Here is a 15,509-nt window from a genome sequence, read left to right as displayed (position 1 = left end):
AGGCTACACGACTGCCGGGCTCGGCTATCGATAGTTAACGAGTGTCGAACCATTACAGTGAAATGTAATAATCTTGTATTTCCGACCTAGCATACCTTCAATTAATCAGATTACTTCGTTTTGTAATATTTGTAAATAAGTAATAAACCGATATAAGTATTGTGTTGGTCGGTGAATCGCACAATACTTTAACGACAGCGAAACAAGGAAAGTGACATAGTTCAAAGTAGTTACCACAGCCAGTTGAAGGCGTTGTGAGTAATAACTTTGAAGAGGTAAATTTTGGCGGGCAGAAGGATCTGTGTTTGTTATTGTTTTGATTTGATCAAGATAGCAGATGCTGCATTGAACTCTAGTAGTAACTTAGTAATAGGCTTTGTGCTATTCACATTCTGGGAGTAAGTTGATCGGTTTAAATGGTTGTGGGGCAATAGCCGAGCCCCGCAGTCGTGCAGCCTGTAAATTGCGAATCTTCGGCGCTGCAAGTGACAGAGAAAATTGAAGTGCAGAGAGTCAAAAGTTGAAGCACTTGTTGTAAATTTGTTTGTAGTGTGAACGTAGAAATTGAAATATTTGAGTAGATCGTTGCTTGTTGCAGTGGGAGATGGTATTTTTGTTTTATTTTCTTTGTATGCTATGAGTTGATTATAGTTTGTGTATATTGAAATTGGTGGTGACGCAATTTTTCTTGAATTCTGGAATTTTTCGTCGTGGTATGTGATGATTGTGTTGGATTGTGATTGGTTGGTATCAGGTGTATTGATGTACCATTAGAATATGTTTCTGGTATTAGCGAAATGAGCACGGTTTGGTTTGTTGTACTGTGGGCTTTGCTTTATGTAAAGTAAGTGAAAGTGTGAATAATGGATTTTAAAATTTGTGTGTGTTGGGCTTTTGTACATTCGGCTTTGTTTTTTGCTGCCATATAGGTCAATTTGTGTCATAGGGTTTTGGAGTTGTGTGCAAGTTCAGCTTTGTTTGAGGTATATTGGTGAAGTGAAATTTGCAACACAATGTTTGAGTTGTATGTTGGTTCCTTGTATCTAAGGCTTTGTTGGAGCTATGTAAGTAAAATGAAAATTATGATTTTGAGTTGTTTATTGGTTACTGGTGTTGTAGTCTTCATTTGAGATAGGCCTATTGAAATTTACACCACCACTAGTTTTCGTTTTTGTGAGTTTTGTGTGTTACATTTTGAGGATTTCGTGTGCTAGATTTTTGGGCAAATATTTGTTTGGCAGTAGTTGTTAGTTTCATCCTGTTGCTGAAGTTATACTCCACATGTTACCTATGTATGTTTACAGGTGTAATGAGTGTTGTCGTGGTCGTCATATTGTATGTGCTTGAAATAGTGTAAACCACGTTGATGGCATTACTGGTTGAAACAGGTGGATAGAGTTCTGATTTTGTTATGCCAATCTACCATTTGTAATAATTAGAGCAGCAGATCCTTTTTTTTATAGAATGATTTTGTTCCTCAGATATAGTTTGTGTGTGTTTTGACTAATTAAAAACACTCTTTGTGTTTATGGCTATATACTAGCTACTTACAGATTACCAGTCACAGTGCCCATATAATGTATAGGTCTATAAGTTTCAAAATTTTTTGGTACTTGTCAGATTATATTAGTGGGAAAATAATAGAAAGCTTTTGTGGTTATTGCTAAATGCTTTGATGGGCCTTTGCCATATTTAGTGATAAACGATTATTATGTTCTCTTCTAAATTGTGATTAAAATAATTTCATGGCTGATAAATAACTATGGTGGCACAGTGTTGTTGGTTGTATACAACATTCCACATACTTAGAATGAGCAAGAGCTGCACATGCAATTCAAATAGAACAAGACATACATTCAAATTATTTTTATTGTCGTTGTCAGCAGCAGTGGGAAGTACATCAGTGGGGGTGGTAGATGGGCATCAGTTGGCTTTCCCATCCCTGTGCATCCTACTGCACCTGAGAATGCTGTGTTGTGCCTAAAAAAATCAGTAATTGTAGTGGGCATATAGGTATCAAGAAGGAACTGCAGTTGGCTGACTCCTAGCCACTGCCACAATCAGAGTTATTGTAGTGTAGTGTGGTTGTGCAAAATCAGTTCAAGCAGAACTGTGATCTGCGCTATCAATACAAGACAGAAATATAACTTGTGTGTAAACTTTGCAGTCTTACCTAGGATTTAACAAAGTTATATACTATGGTGTGGAGATATTTGAGAAACAAAACATTCCTCATGAATGACCTCTTCCACTGGTTATTTTAGTGCAAGGATTTGATGCCTCCTTTAGATGGATGACAAGTAGTGTTTCGTAAACTGTCCTGTGTAATTACATATTTAGGTTACTATTTTCTTTGAATAATACTTGACTAATGAAGTAAATATTAGGTTTCTGAGGTAGCCTGCAGCTACCTAATATAACTGAAGTAACAGCAGCTTTCTTTCTAATTCACTAGAACACCCTTAACCGGCATAAAGAGAACTGATATTTAGCAGTATTGTGATAATTTATTGTTAATATAGTGTAGGGCTTAAGCAGTGTTAAGTTGTCTTTGGTTAATGTGTATCTTTACTTGTTTCATAACACTGTAGGTTCACTTTCTTTGTGGGATGTACAGAACATGGTGAATGAATAGAAGAAATCACTATTCTCTTGAAATTGTTATGTCAAGCTACATTAGTAAATGTATATATTGTGAAGGTGCTGTTCGCATGGGTACATTCTCTTGCTTTGTTTCTTCCTTGATAGTCCTCTGTGTCATTATGTTGCATTGTTATTGTGGCTTAAAAATAGGAAGTGGAAGCTCAACACAGTCTACTGTAAATGATTTAGCAGACAGTTGCACAATTGTGATTCTCGGTTCTTCACTTTGTGTTCACAACCCCAGAATATTACACAATTATATAGCCAGTTCACTATTCGTAAATGTGGATAAGCCTCATAAATACGTTGCAGGCAACATCAGCATACAGGTACAATAGTTTGCCATTGAATATCTATGAGAAGTTAAAAGCTAACCACACAGTTCTTGCAGAATAATACGGTATGTGTGACACTATTTCCCAAATAAATTGAACAGACATTGTCATTAATTGTTCTAACACACTGCTTATTTGTGTTATACGTATTCCACTGTTAAGTTGATGCCTTGTTATTAATTTAACCAATGCATAACTCCCATCTGAAAATCGGCCTTGGACTGACTGTCTCTGGAGCAAAAATCAGTCCTTAGTATAGCCTCATAATAATAGGCACTGAAACTATGCATTGTTTGATGTTTAAGTTACAGAAATTACAATTAAAACATAACTCATTCAAGGAACTGAATACATTGAAAAATTCCTTCTTGTTAATAGTTCCTTCTACCAAAAAGATTAGGCTGAAACATTTGTATACATACATAAAAATTAACAGATATACTCACACAAACAATATTTTTGACAAACGTGGTAATTATTTTGGAATTAAGGGCCTGGGCTTTGCTATTACGTTTTCGAATAGAGCGAAACAAATACTTTAAGAATCTTGGTAGTTTTTCTTCCCAATGTTTATATTTAGTACAAAATTTATATTTGTTTATAAGTCAGCAGTAGAATCTAAGTCGTGAAACAATTACTGATTTCACCCTATAACAAAAATATTAACTATGAATGGTCAAAATAAATTAGGAAATTAATTACATGTACAAAATTAGACCTGGTGCTTTATTCCTTTAGACAGAGGACCACCCTTTCTCTTGTATGGAAATGCAAATTATATACATGCGTGTTAATGGTAATTAGGCTGAATGAATATATAATGAATTTAAAGAGGCAGATCGCAAAACGAGAGGGAGTGAAGAGATTCCAGCTTGCTTTGTCACAAATACTTAGTACCTTGAAGATGCCCCCCTGCAGGTTCGAGGGTTAGACTAGGCCTAAGGCATTCCTGCCTGTCATAAGAGGCGACTAAAGGAAGCCTCTGATGGCTGGGCCAATTTGTGATGGCCCCCTGTAGGGTTTGACCTCTGTTTTTCAAAATTTTCCCTGAAGAGCGAGCCAACTTGGGAAGAGAGCCTTATGTGGTGCATCATATCAATTGTACATTGAGATCTTTATCCCACTTTCTCGTTGTTGCATTGTAGGGCCACATATTTTCCATCTCTTGGGTGAGGACACCTTCCTGGGTGTGTTTTCCACCATGCACTATGCAGTTTCACTTTCTCTGCCAACAATAACCGTGGACTTTTCTGCCCCACCTATCCAGCACAGTAGCCAGTCCATTGTGGTGAGGCCGCCATGTTCCCTGTTGGTTGTAGCCCCCTGACAACACGGGGCTACATATGCCAAGGAGTAGATTCCCGTCACCCTGGGGCATCAGGACTCCTGGCAATGGTCATCCTGCCAAGTGGCCTTTGCTGAAGCTGTGAACATCCATGGGGAGGCGCCCTGGTCAAGTGGGTGGCATCAGAGTGGGTGACACGCCATGAAGCGTAGTACGTCATCCCTTGCTTGTGGTCCGCCGCCAGCAGTCTCTAAGCGGGCAAAGTACCCTCCAGGGAACCTGGTTCCCGGCAATGCGGACCACTGCGCTCTGTGGCAATAATGGATATTACAGGAACTGTAGTGACTATAATCAAGTGTCAGGTGGGGTTTGCATTTATGCCCTAATCCCAGTCTGTAGTGTGAAACTCTGCTGCTTCAAACACATCTTGAAGCTGTGGCTGTCAGAATATGGATGGCGCAGAAAATAACTGTCTACAGTGTGTATCTCCCTCCAGATGGTGCAGTACCCCTGTATGTAATAGCTGCGCTGATTGATCATCTCCCTAAACCTTTCCTACTTTTGGTAGATTTTAATGCCCATAACCCCTTATGGGGTGACACTGTGCTTACTGGTCGAGGCAAAGATGTCGAAACTTTACTGTCTCAGTTCGACTTGTGCCTCTTAAATACTGGGGCCGCCACACATTTCAATGTGGGTCGAGGTAGTTAATCGGCCATTGATTCATCAACTTGCAGCACAGGACTTCTCGCATCTATCCACTGGAGAGCACATGACGACCTGTGTGGTAGTGATCACTTCCCCATCTTCCTGTCACTGCCCTGGTGTCAGGCCCACGGATGCCTGCCCAGATGGGCTTTAAACAAGGCAGACTGGGAAACTTTCACATCTGTCACCGTTGACTCTCCCCCACATGGAAACGTCAATGTGATGGTTGAGCAGGTGACTACAACAATAGTTTCTGTGGCAGAAAATGCAATCCCTCGCTCTTTAGGTGTGTCCATGAGCTCTATAGCAACATAAGCGAAATCCTTCCCAGGAGCATCCGATAGCCTTTATGCGGCTTCGTGCCTGTGTATGCCAGTTTATAAAACAATGGAAACATTTGTGCTGGGAGAGGTATGTGTCGACCATTGGGTGCCATACGTCACCTTCCCAAGTCTGGACGAAGCTCAGACGTCTTTTTGGGTGCCAGACCCCAATAGGTGTCGTCTTCATTTCCACCAATGGCGTGTTATGTACTGATGCAAGCGCAATTGCCGAGCACTTTGCTCAAGCCTCTGCGACGGAGAACTACCCCCCCCCCCCCTTCCAGCCTTTCGCACCCTCAAACAATGGATTGAAAGAAAAGTCACCTCGTTCACTACACGCCACAGTGAACCCTATAACGCCCCATTTACGAAGTGGGAACTCCTCAGTGCACTTGCACATAGCACTGACACAGCTCCTGGGCCAGACTGGATCCACAATCAGATGATTAAACATTTCTCATCTGACTACAAGTGCCATCTCCTAATCTCCTTCAACCGGATCTGGTGTGATGGTGTCTTTCCATCACAATGGCGGGAGGGCACTTGCTTGATGTGGAAAGCTATCGGCCCATCAGCCTCACCAACAGTCTTTGTAAGCTGCTGGAGTATATGGTATGTCAGTGGTTGGATTGGGTCCACGAGTGATGTGGCCTACTGGCTCCATGTCAGGGCAGCTTCCGCCAGGGGTGCTCTACCACTGATAATCTAATTTCCTTCAAGTCTGCCATCCGAACAGCTTCTTACAGACACAAACACCTTGTTACCGTCGTCTTTGATCTATGCAAACCATAGGACACCACCTGGCGACATCATATCCTTGCCACATTATACAGGTGGAGGCTCTGAGGCCTGCTACCGGTTTTTATACAGAATTTCCTGTCACTCTGTAGTTTTAGTGTCCAAGTTGGTGCCTCCCATAGTTCCCCCATATCCAGGAGAATGGGGTCATGCAGTGCTCTGTATTGAGTGTATCACTATTTTTTAGTGGCCATTAACAGTGTATCTGCAGCTGTGGGGCCGTCCGTCTATCCCTTTCTGTATGCAGATGAGTTCAGCATTTCGTACTGTTCTGCCAGTAATGGTGTTGCCAAGCGGCGCCTACAGGGAGCCATCCACAAGGTTCAGTCATAGGCTTTCGCCAACAACTTCCAATTTTTAGCCGCTAAGTCGTGTGTCGTGCACTTCTGTCAGCATCGTACTGTTCATCTGGAACCGGAACTTTACCTTCATGACGATCCACTCACTGTAGTGGAGACATATCGATTCTTATGACTGGTTTTCAATGCCCAATTGACTTGGCCAACTCTCCTTCATCAGCTTAAGCAGAAGTGTTAGTAGTACCTCAATGCCCTCTGCTGCCTGAGCAACACCAACTGGGGTGCAGAACGCTCTGGTCTGCTGCAGCTCTACAAAGCCCTTGTCCAATCCCACCTTGTTTATGGGAGTGTGATTTATGGTTTGGCGGTTGCCCTCAGTGCTGTGTGTACTCGACCCAGTGCAACACTGTGGCGTTCACCTAGCAACGGCAGCTTTTATAACAAGTTCGATGACCAGTGTCCTGGTGGAGGCCGGAGTCCTTCCATTGCAGATCTGACGTGCACAACTGCTCACCAGTTACGTTGCACACATTCGTAGTTCTCCTGAGTATCATTTATACTGTCTCCTTTTTCTGCCTGCAGCAGTCAATCTCCGGCATCGGCGGCCCAGGTCAAGGCTAACGAGTGCGGTTCGCGTGTGATCCCTTCTGTCTGAACTGGAGTCCTTCCCCTTACCATCTCCCATCCGGGTCTGCATACACCTCCATGATGTACACCTAGATTGCAGATTTGTCTGGACCTTTAGCATGACCCTAAGGACTCAGTTACTCCTGCCGCTCTGCTGTCACTTGCTCTCGATACTTGACCTGTTCCAGAGCTCTGAAGTGGTTTACACCAACGGCTCAATGGCTGATGGTCATGTTGGCTTCGCCTGCATCCACAGAGGCCATTTTGAACAGCATTCCTTGCCTAATGGGTGCAGTGTATTCCTGCAGAGCTGGTGGCCATCTCTCGTGCACTTTAGTATATCCATTCATGCCCCGGGGAATCACTTCTTGTCTGTAGTGACTCCTTGAGCAGGCTACAAGCTATCGACCAGTGCTACCCTCGCCATCCTTTGGTAGCATCCATCCAGGAGTCCATGTATGCCTTGAACTGGTCCCGTTGTTCAGTGGTGTTTGTGTGAACCCCAGGACACGTTGGCATCCCACACAATGAACTTTTTGACAGGCTAGTCTAACGAGCTATGCAGAAACCACTTCTGGAGATGGGCATCTCTGAACTTGACCTGTGTCATTCTGACTTACGCCGTAGGGTTTTTCGGCTTTGGGAGACGTAATAGCATAACAGTACACACAACAAACAGTGTTTCATTAAGGAGACTACGTATCGATGGAATCAGTTTTCCTCTGCCAGCTCCGCATTGGCCACACTTATGTGATCCATGGTTACCTCCTAGGCCTTGAAGATCCATCTGAGTGTCGGTTTGGCGCCAGTTGACAGTGATCCATATTCTGTTGCACTGTCCCACTTTGACTGCCCAGCAATGAAATCTACATCTACATTTATACTCCGCAAGGCAGCCAGTCGTGTGTAGCGGAGGGCACTTTATATGCCCCCGTCATTACCTCCCTTTTTTGTTCCAGTCGCATATGGCTCGCGGGAAGAATGACTGCCGGAAAGCCTCCATGCGCACTCGATTCTCGCTAATTTTACATTTATGATCTCCTCGAGACGTATAAGTAGGGGGAAGCGATACATTCCATACCTCATCCAGAAACGCACCCTCTCGAAACCTGGACAGCAAGCTACACCGCGATACAGATCCCCTCTCTTGCAGAGTCTGCCACTTCAGTTTGCTAAACATCTCCGTAACACTATCACACTTACCAAATAACCCTGTGACAAAATGCGCCACTCTTCTTTGGATCTTCTCTATCTCCTCTGTCAACTCAATCTGGTACGGATCAAACACTGATGAACAATACTCAAGTATAGCTCGAACGAGTGTTTTGTAAGCCACCTTCTTTGTTGATGGACTACATTTTCTAAGGACTCTCCGAATGAATCTCAACCTGGCACCCACCTTACCAACAATTAATTTTATATGATCATTCCACTTCAAATTGTTCCATACGCATACTCTCCAAATATGTTACAGAAGTAACTGCTACCAATGTTTGTTCCACTATCATATAATCATACAATAAAGGATCCTTCTTTCTGTGTATTCGCAATACATTACATTTGTCTATGTTAAGGGTCAGTTGCCACTCCCTGCACAAAGTGCCTATCTGCTGCAGATATTCCTGCATTTCGCTGGTAAATTTTCTAATGCTGCAACTTCTCTGTATCATCCACGAAAAGCAGCATGGAACTTCTGACACTATCTAGTAGATCATATTATCTTGCGTTACCAGAATCATTGCCACTAATTTTATCTGACAATGCCTCATCGGCTGATTTAGTTTTACGTTTTCTTCGTGAGGATTGGTTATATTATGTATTTTAGCACATGTCCTTTGTCCCCCTGTATCCTCCACCGTAGTGCTTCTAGGGTGGAGGTTTTAATGTGTTGCAGAATTGCTGATTTCTCCTTTTTTATTCTCATGGTCAGCCAGCCATGGTAATCTGCTTTGTTGTTTTAATACCTTCATCCCATGTCTTTCGTTTCTGTGGTTTTCTTGTCCCCTTTTGTTCATTTACATGTTTGTTCCCCTTCATCATTCTTGTGGTTTTTCCTTTGATTCTGTTTTGAGTTGTCAGTCTTGTTCATTTTATTCTCACATTTGTGGCATTGTATTATTTGGAACAAGGGTCTGATGACCTCGTAGTTTCGCCTCTTTCCCCCTCTCTCAATCAAACCAACCAACTGTTGAAGATGCACCTACAAAATGATTGTTGGTAAACACTATAAACACTAGCATCACTGTCTACAGCTGCCCATTTACAAAGTAATTGCAACATGTTATCAGATTAGCTGATTATATGCTTCACCGTTTCACAACTAAATATTTGCTCAATTGCAGGAGTTTTTACTCCTGGGTGCTTCATTTGAGAGTGATTTGTACCTCATTGGTGATGGAGTGGTGTACTCTACATACAAAATTCATGTTACTAATCAGTACATACTTAATCCTTTTGTATTTTGACATGTAGTTATGGTACTCTACTTATGTTTGTTTTTTCCATTACTGCCAGATTCTATCAAAAGATATGCAATAATTCATTCAATATACCTTTGATTTATTTTCAGAAACACATGGCGAATCCAGTACCACGACAGAACAACTACAGGATTGCACAACCAGACTTTCTCTGCCACCAACCTATATTTCACGGGATGCTTACAAGTGATAGGCCATGGTCAATATCCAAAATCATTATTTTATATTTTACTATCTGTGCCAAATTAATTTGTCTGGTAACATTGTAATGTCATGGTACTGCCAATAATAATCTTATAGATACACTTCAAGAAAATGGAATGGTGTACATTCGAATGTGAAAACCCACTGTCATAAAATGTTTATTGAAGTGTATGACACTTGTATCCCATGTGCTGGAGTTACTGTTGTAATGAATGTGATTTTTTAGTATGACATGTTAAAAACAACTGCAGCAAAATAAATTTGATTATTGCAAAAGGAGTTATGTCTCTTACATATATTATATTGATCAATTTTATATGTGAGTTGTTCACAATCCCTGCTCCCATCCCCACCCAGAGAAATTAATTACAGAATCATTGCATAATGTTACATGTGTGTCTTTTGGAAGGGAGGGGGAAGAATACACACTTTGAGAAGAGTTTACTGGTCTGTCCAAGGATAATTTTGGTTGATTGAGTTGCTTACATTTCTTCAAAAGTAAAGCTGTGAGAAAGGACGAAGTAAAAGTATTTTATGATTTGTTCTGCATGGAATGTAGAATGTTTTGTTATAATACATTCAATTATTCAAAATGTATTGTCTTAATGCAAACTGTTAAGCATCAGCTGTATTAGGTATAGATGTAACACCTATTAGTGACATGTGAAAATTTCTGCTGGACTGCGACTTGCACCTGCATTTCTCTCTTATTGCGAGGAAATATTCCATGAAGTTTAGGGTTTGTAGTCAGATGTTACTGAACCAGTCTTTTGACTGCATAACTTCCAGCAATCCAAATGTAAATGGAATGAAGAAATACTGAATATTCATCTGTCCTAGAAATCTCATCAAAGATTCACTGTGGATGTGTTTAAAATAAGGTATAATGAGCCAATTGTAACACATTCAACCAATATTACACAGCTTCTTATTTGTCATGTGTTCAGTTCTTTTCCACGCATCACCTCTACTCTGCTTGTAACTTCAGATTGATCAGTCTATGATAGTATATAATGGGCTATGAAAATGAGCACTTATTTGCAAGAGTTTCTTCTAGATATGTTCAGTCTGATTTGACATTTGGATGTGACATGACCTTGAAGAAATAAAAAAAAAAAAAAAAGCAGAAGTAGCAACAGTTACGACCATGCTTGATTTGTAAAAAAAAAAAGAGGTGCCAGTACTGTGTCCTATCAGGGAGTGTTTTTTTAATCCATTATTTTAAACCATTATTTTAATGCTTTTTTTTTTAATCATAGGTATTGGTGCGAAATACCATCACTAATCAAGCACTGGTTATAACAACAAAAGCAGTTGTTTAGAATAGTGACACCAGTAACTGTATGTGGCTTGCTTTGTCATCTAACACCAATAAAAAAGGAAGATCAATGTTTGACAATATTGTGAAAAGGATAGTTGCAACTCACCATATAGTGGAGATACTGATTCACAGATAGGTTTGTCAAAAAGACTGTCAAACAAAGCTTTTGGCCAAATAGTCCTTCATCAGAGTCAAATGTGGCTGCAGTCTTTGGTCGCCAAGGCAAAATTCGAGATAAAAAATCTGCACGCCAAGCAGCAGAACACACACATGAGACTGTTGCGATTGGCAAGCTTTTGGAGCCAGTGGCTGCTTCTGCAGGCAGAAGGGTCGAAGGAGAAGGGAGCAGGGTGAAGGAAAAAGACTGGAGAGGTCTAGGAAAAGGGGTAGATTGTGGGAAAGTCACCCAGAACTATGGGTCAGGGGAGATGCCATATGGAATGAGAAGGAAAGACTGATTGTTGTGGACTGCATACAGCCTTGGTATCCAAGGCACATGTATTTGTTCGTGTGCAGACTCCATTACAGCAATACACCACGATACTCACCTCAGCCATCACTGCACGTAATTACCTCACCAGCTTATTTAAAAAGCAGGTTTTCCCGGGCAATCACATCCAATCTTAGTACTGCTAATCCCTCCACAAAACACCTTCAGAGCACACTATTGGCCACTCAGTATTATCCTGGTCTGGAATACATTAATCAGCTACTTTGACTGGTCCACGACTTCCTAAAATGATGACCTGTCTGACATTTGGCCCACCACACCTAGAATAGCTTTCCATCACTACCCCTCCCCAAATCTTTGCAACTTTCTTGTCAGACCCTATGCTCTACCTGCAGCCACCTTGCTACTGTATGGCTCCTACCCCCGTGACCGTGCCCGCTGCAAGACTTGCCCTATGCACCCTCCTACCACCACCTATAATAGCCCTGTAACTGGCAAAACATATACCATCAAAGGGAGAGCCACCTGTGAAACGACACACGTCATATACCAGCTGTTATGTAAACAGTGTTCAACCTTCTATATTGGTGTGACTCCCATTAAATTATCAACTACGATGAATAGTCATACGCACAGGGTATGTACAGGCAACTCACAATATCCTGTTGCAGAACATGCTCTACAACATTACATTCATGACCTTGATGCCTGTTTCACCATGTGCGTCATGTGGATTCTTCCCACTAGACATCAGTTTCTCAGAACTTCACATTTGGAAACCAGCACTACAGCATGTCCTTGGTTCTTGGTCCCCACCTGGCCTTAATTTATGTTAATATCTTCCATCTCAGCTTTTTTTTTTTCATTGTAACTACTCTTTGCTTCACTCCACTTTAGTTTTCTACATCTTTTGTTGTCTTTCATATCTATTCCCCCCCCCCCCCCCCCCCCCGTATCCCCACCACTGTTCGTACAAAGCACTTAGCTTCTCATGCTTATTAACTCATGAATGATGTTTTAGTAGTAATCTCTGTCTTGCATATTACTCTGTCTTCTGCGTTTAAGCTCTCAGGTTTTAAAATCTCGTCCAATTCAGTTGTCAACAGTCTTTCTTTCCTTCTCATCCTGTACAGTAAGTCTCCTGTGACACACTGTTCTGGGTGACTTTCCCAAAATCTACCCCTTTTCCTAGACCTCTCCAGTCCTTTTGCTTCACACTTCTTCCTTCCTCTTTAACCCTACTGCCTGGGGGAGGAGCCACTGGCTTTGAGAACTTGCCAATCACAACAGTTTTATGTGTGTGTTCTGCCACCGTTTGGTGAGTAGGTATTTTATCTACCTAATTAAATAATTTTATCAATAATTTATTGCTTTCATTGTTGTATTAGTATGTGTTAATTAAGAAACCCCACCTAATCATGAATCTGCCACTAGAGATTTACCATTGAGTCAACATACCAGAATAAGAAAATAATGTCATGAATGAAATCAAAATATTTTGTGGTTCATTACATTCATCATTTTTTGTAGTATGTTTGTTTATACTGATGCAAAACTTGAGGAAGAGTATATGAGATGAAAGCTCCATGTATAAGGGGCAATCAAATGAAAACAAGACTGATGAAAAAAAAGTAAGTAAACTGTTTATTATTTCAAAAGTAATCACCCTAGTTGTGAATACATTTATGCCACTGCGAGACAAGATAGTCAATTGTTTCATGGAAAAATGTTTTGCAGTTGTCTGCAGAACCATGATTGTACACGTGTGTGCACCTCTTGGTGTCAAGCAAATGGGTGGCCAAGAAAGTGTTTCTTCATGGCTCCCAAAATATGGAAATCACATGAGGTTGGGATTGTATGGAGGTTGTGTGAAGGCTTCCCAGACAAAACTCTGCAGCATAGTTGAAGCAACCTGCCAATAAAATGCCAGCTAAGCTTGTATAGTGTGTGATGCAGACGTTTTGCTGGGAAAACCCTTATGTTTTCTCTGTAAAGTCCCAATCTCTCCCCATATGATTTCCGTATTTTTAGAGCCCCGAAGAAAGATATTCATGGCTGTCTTTTGCTTCAGATAAAGACATGCATGCCTTGTTACAATTATGTTTCCAGATGCAACTGCAAACTGTTTTCCATAAAGACATTGACCACCTTGCCTTACAGTGGAATACATGTAACAACTATGGCAATTACTTCTGTATTAATGAATAGTTTACTTACTTTTTTCCATATTTTTCATATTTATTTGACTGTCGTTGCATGCCACTGTCGCTAAGTTTACTTTTGTAGATCTGTGTACTATGTAAGCAAGTGCACTATTGTTATTTTTACAGCATTTTATTATTTTTTTAAATACTGTGTTACCCTCAAAAACTTGCATTTGTATGCTGGGTTAAAGATTCCCAAATTTCTTGGGTTTCATAATCCAGCTAGCTTATTTGCAGTACTAAAGCAATCAACAGTAACTTCATAAACACTGATTTACATGCACCATTTTGGACTTGAGAACTGTAGAATCACTTTTTGTGGTGGGGGCAGTAGAAGACATGTTTTACTGTACAGCTGAGGGACTTCAGACTTAGCAAGTGGGGATAATTCAATTTGCTATAACTCTACTCCTCACATAACTTTCTTATTTCCTTTTTGTATTATGCTGGTAGTAGATGTATCAGATTTACATAAACCACCCAAATTCATACCTGAGTGGCGTTTCAGTAAAATTCATTATTCATCGGTTGGAGTTCTGCTAATGCCAATGGTATAATTAATTTCTCACTGTACATGTTCCTTTAAGAGAAACTGTTATTCAAAAGCCATATGTGCAGAAACACATCGTGAGGTAACAATTGATAATTTCCAGAATGACATAAATTATTTGAAAATAAATGTGTTTTGAAATATTATAGTTATGTACATATAATGCTATGCACTTGTATGTTTAGAAACATTGTAAAATTTTATGTCATAAGATGGCCAGGGGAAGCTGTTAGGTAACATTTATTTAGGATACCTGATTTGAAAATTAGTTTAAAGTATTATGATAACATTGTTTCTTTTTTATGCATTTTGATACATATAATAGACTCTTATAGACCACCGAATTATCCAGTGAGCTAATCATCAATAACAGTCTGTTTAATTCAGTAGGAGGATGAAGAGATGTAGCAAGTTGTAAAATACTCCAACTGTTGTGTTTTCTGCCCACACGAATAACTGAAATTCATTCACTTTTTCATTCTGTATTTATTGCTGTCACACATGCAATGTGTAAGATATACAGGAATATGTAAAATTTTTATTTATGTGAAATGCCATATAAATTTGTTGTTCAATTCTTTGTATTTATCTTCCTGATTAAAATGGTGTAGTTTCACTAGGAGGCTCAGAAATTAAATGTTATGGCTAATTAATGTTTGGACACTCATAATTTGAATGGCCTATTTTGCTTTAATATCGGCAAGATTTTGAACTTAGATTATATAATTTTTTGCTATATTTGTTCCTGAATCAGAGAATAACTCTCACTAATTAATTCAGTCACTAATTAAGATTTTGAATAACTGAAGATCATAAAATATGGATTTCAGGATAGATGCCCTATTTGTAGATATGGGATGTCAGACTACAAAAACGTAATGATGTTTCACATGCTTTTATCATTTATTAACCTGAAACATTTTTCATAAACGAGATAATAGTAAAGTCCTCAAGTCCACACAAAATAGTGGAATCTAGCTTAGCAAAATTTAAAAACATTAAGTAATTTCATAAATCACATAATGTTCTTGTGCCTGTCTTTAAATAGCCACCCCTCCCCCAAAATCAAAATTTTGTGTAGTAGTAGTAGTAGTTTATTCATTCAGCGACAATGTACATTGTATGGATTTCGTCAAAGAACATAATGCAACAAAAATAAGATAAGGGTGTACAGTTTCATACATACTACAATGGTTCATTGTACCTATCACAATATTTTTGGGCAGTACAACTTTGATTACTGTAACAATATAAAAGTACGAGAAGGATCTTTTACATGAA

The 15,509-nt window shown here is 40.0% G+C and overlaps 1 long non-coding RNA gene across 1 annotated transcript; it reads left to right on the top strand.

Annotated features, from left to right (window-relative positions):
• Positions 1-292: 292 nt before the first annotated feature.
• Positions 293-9,981, top strand: LOC126299348 (uncharacterized). The gene is made up of 2 exons (XR_007552784.1): positions 293-398; positions 9,588-9,981. It is a non-coding gene; the product is annotated as an uncharacterized LOC126299348 (long non-coding RNA).
• The last annotated feature ends 5,528 nt before the right edge of the window (positions 9,982-15,509 follow it).

This window comes from Schistocerca gregaria, chromosome X (assembly GCF_023897955.1).
Source record: "Schistocerca gregaria isolate iqSchGreg1 chromosome X, iqSchGreg1.2, whole genome shotgun sequence".
Lineage (NCBI taxonomy): Eukaryota > Metazoa > Arthropoda > Insecta > Orthoptera > Acrididae > Schistocerca > Schistocerca gregaria.
The sequence above is the reverse complement of the archived record's forward strand: the minus strand, read 5'-3'. Positions and strand labels throughout refer to the sequence as shown.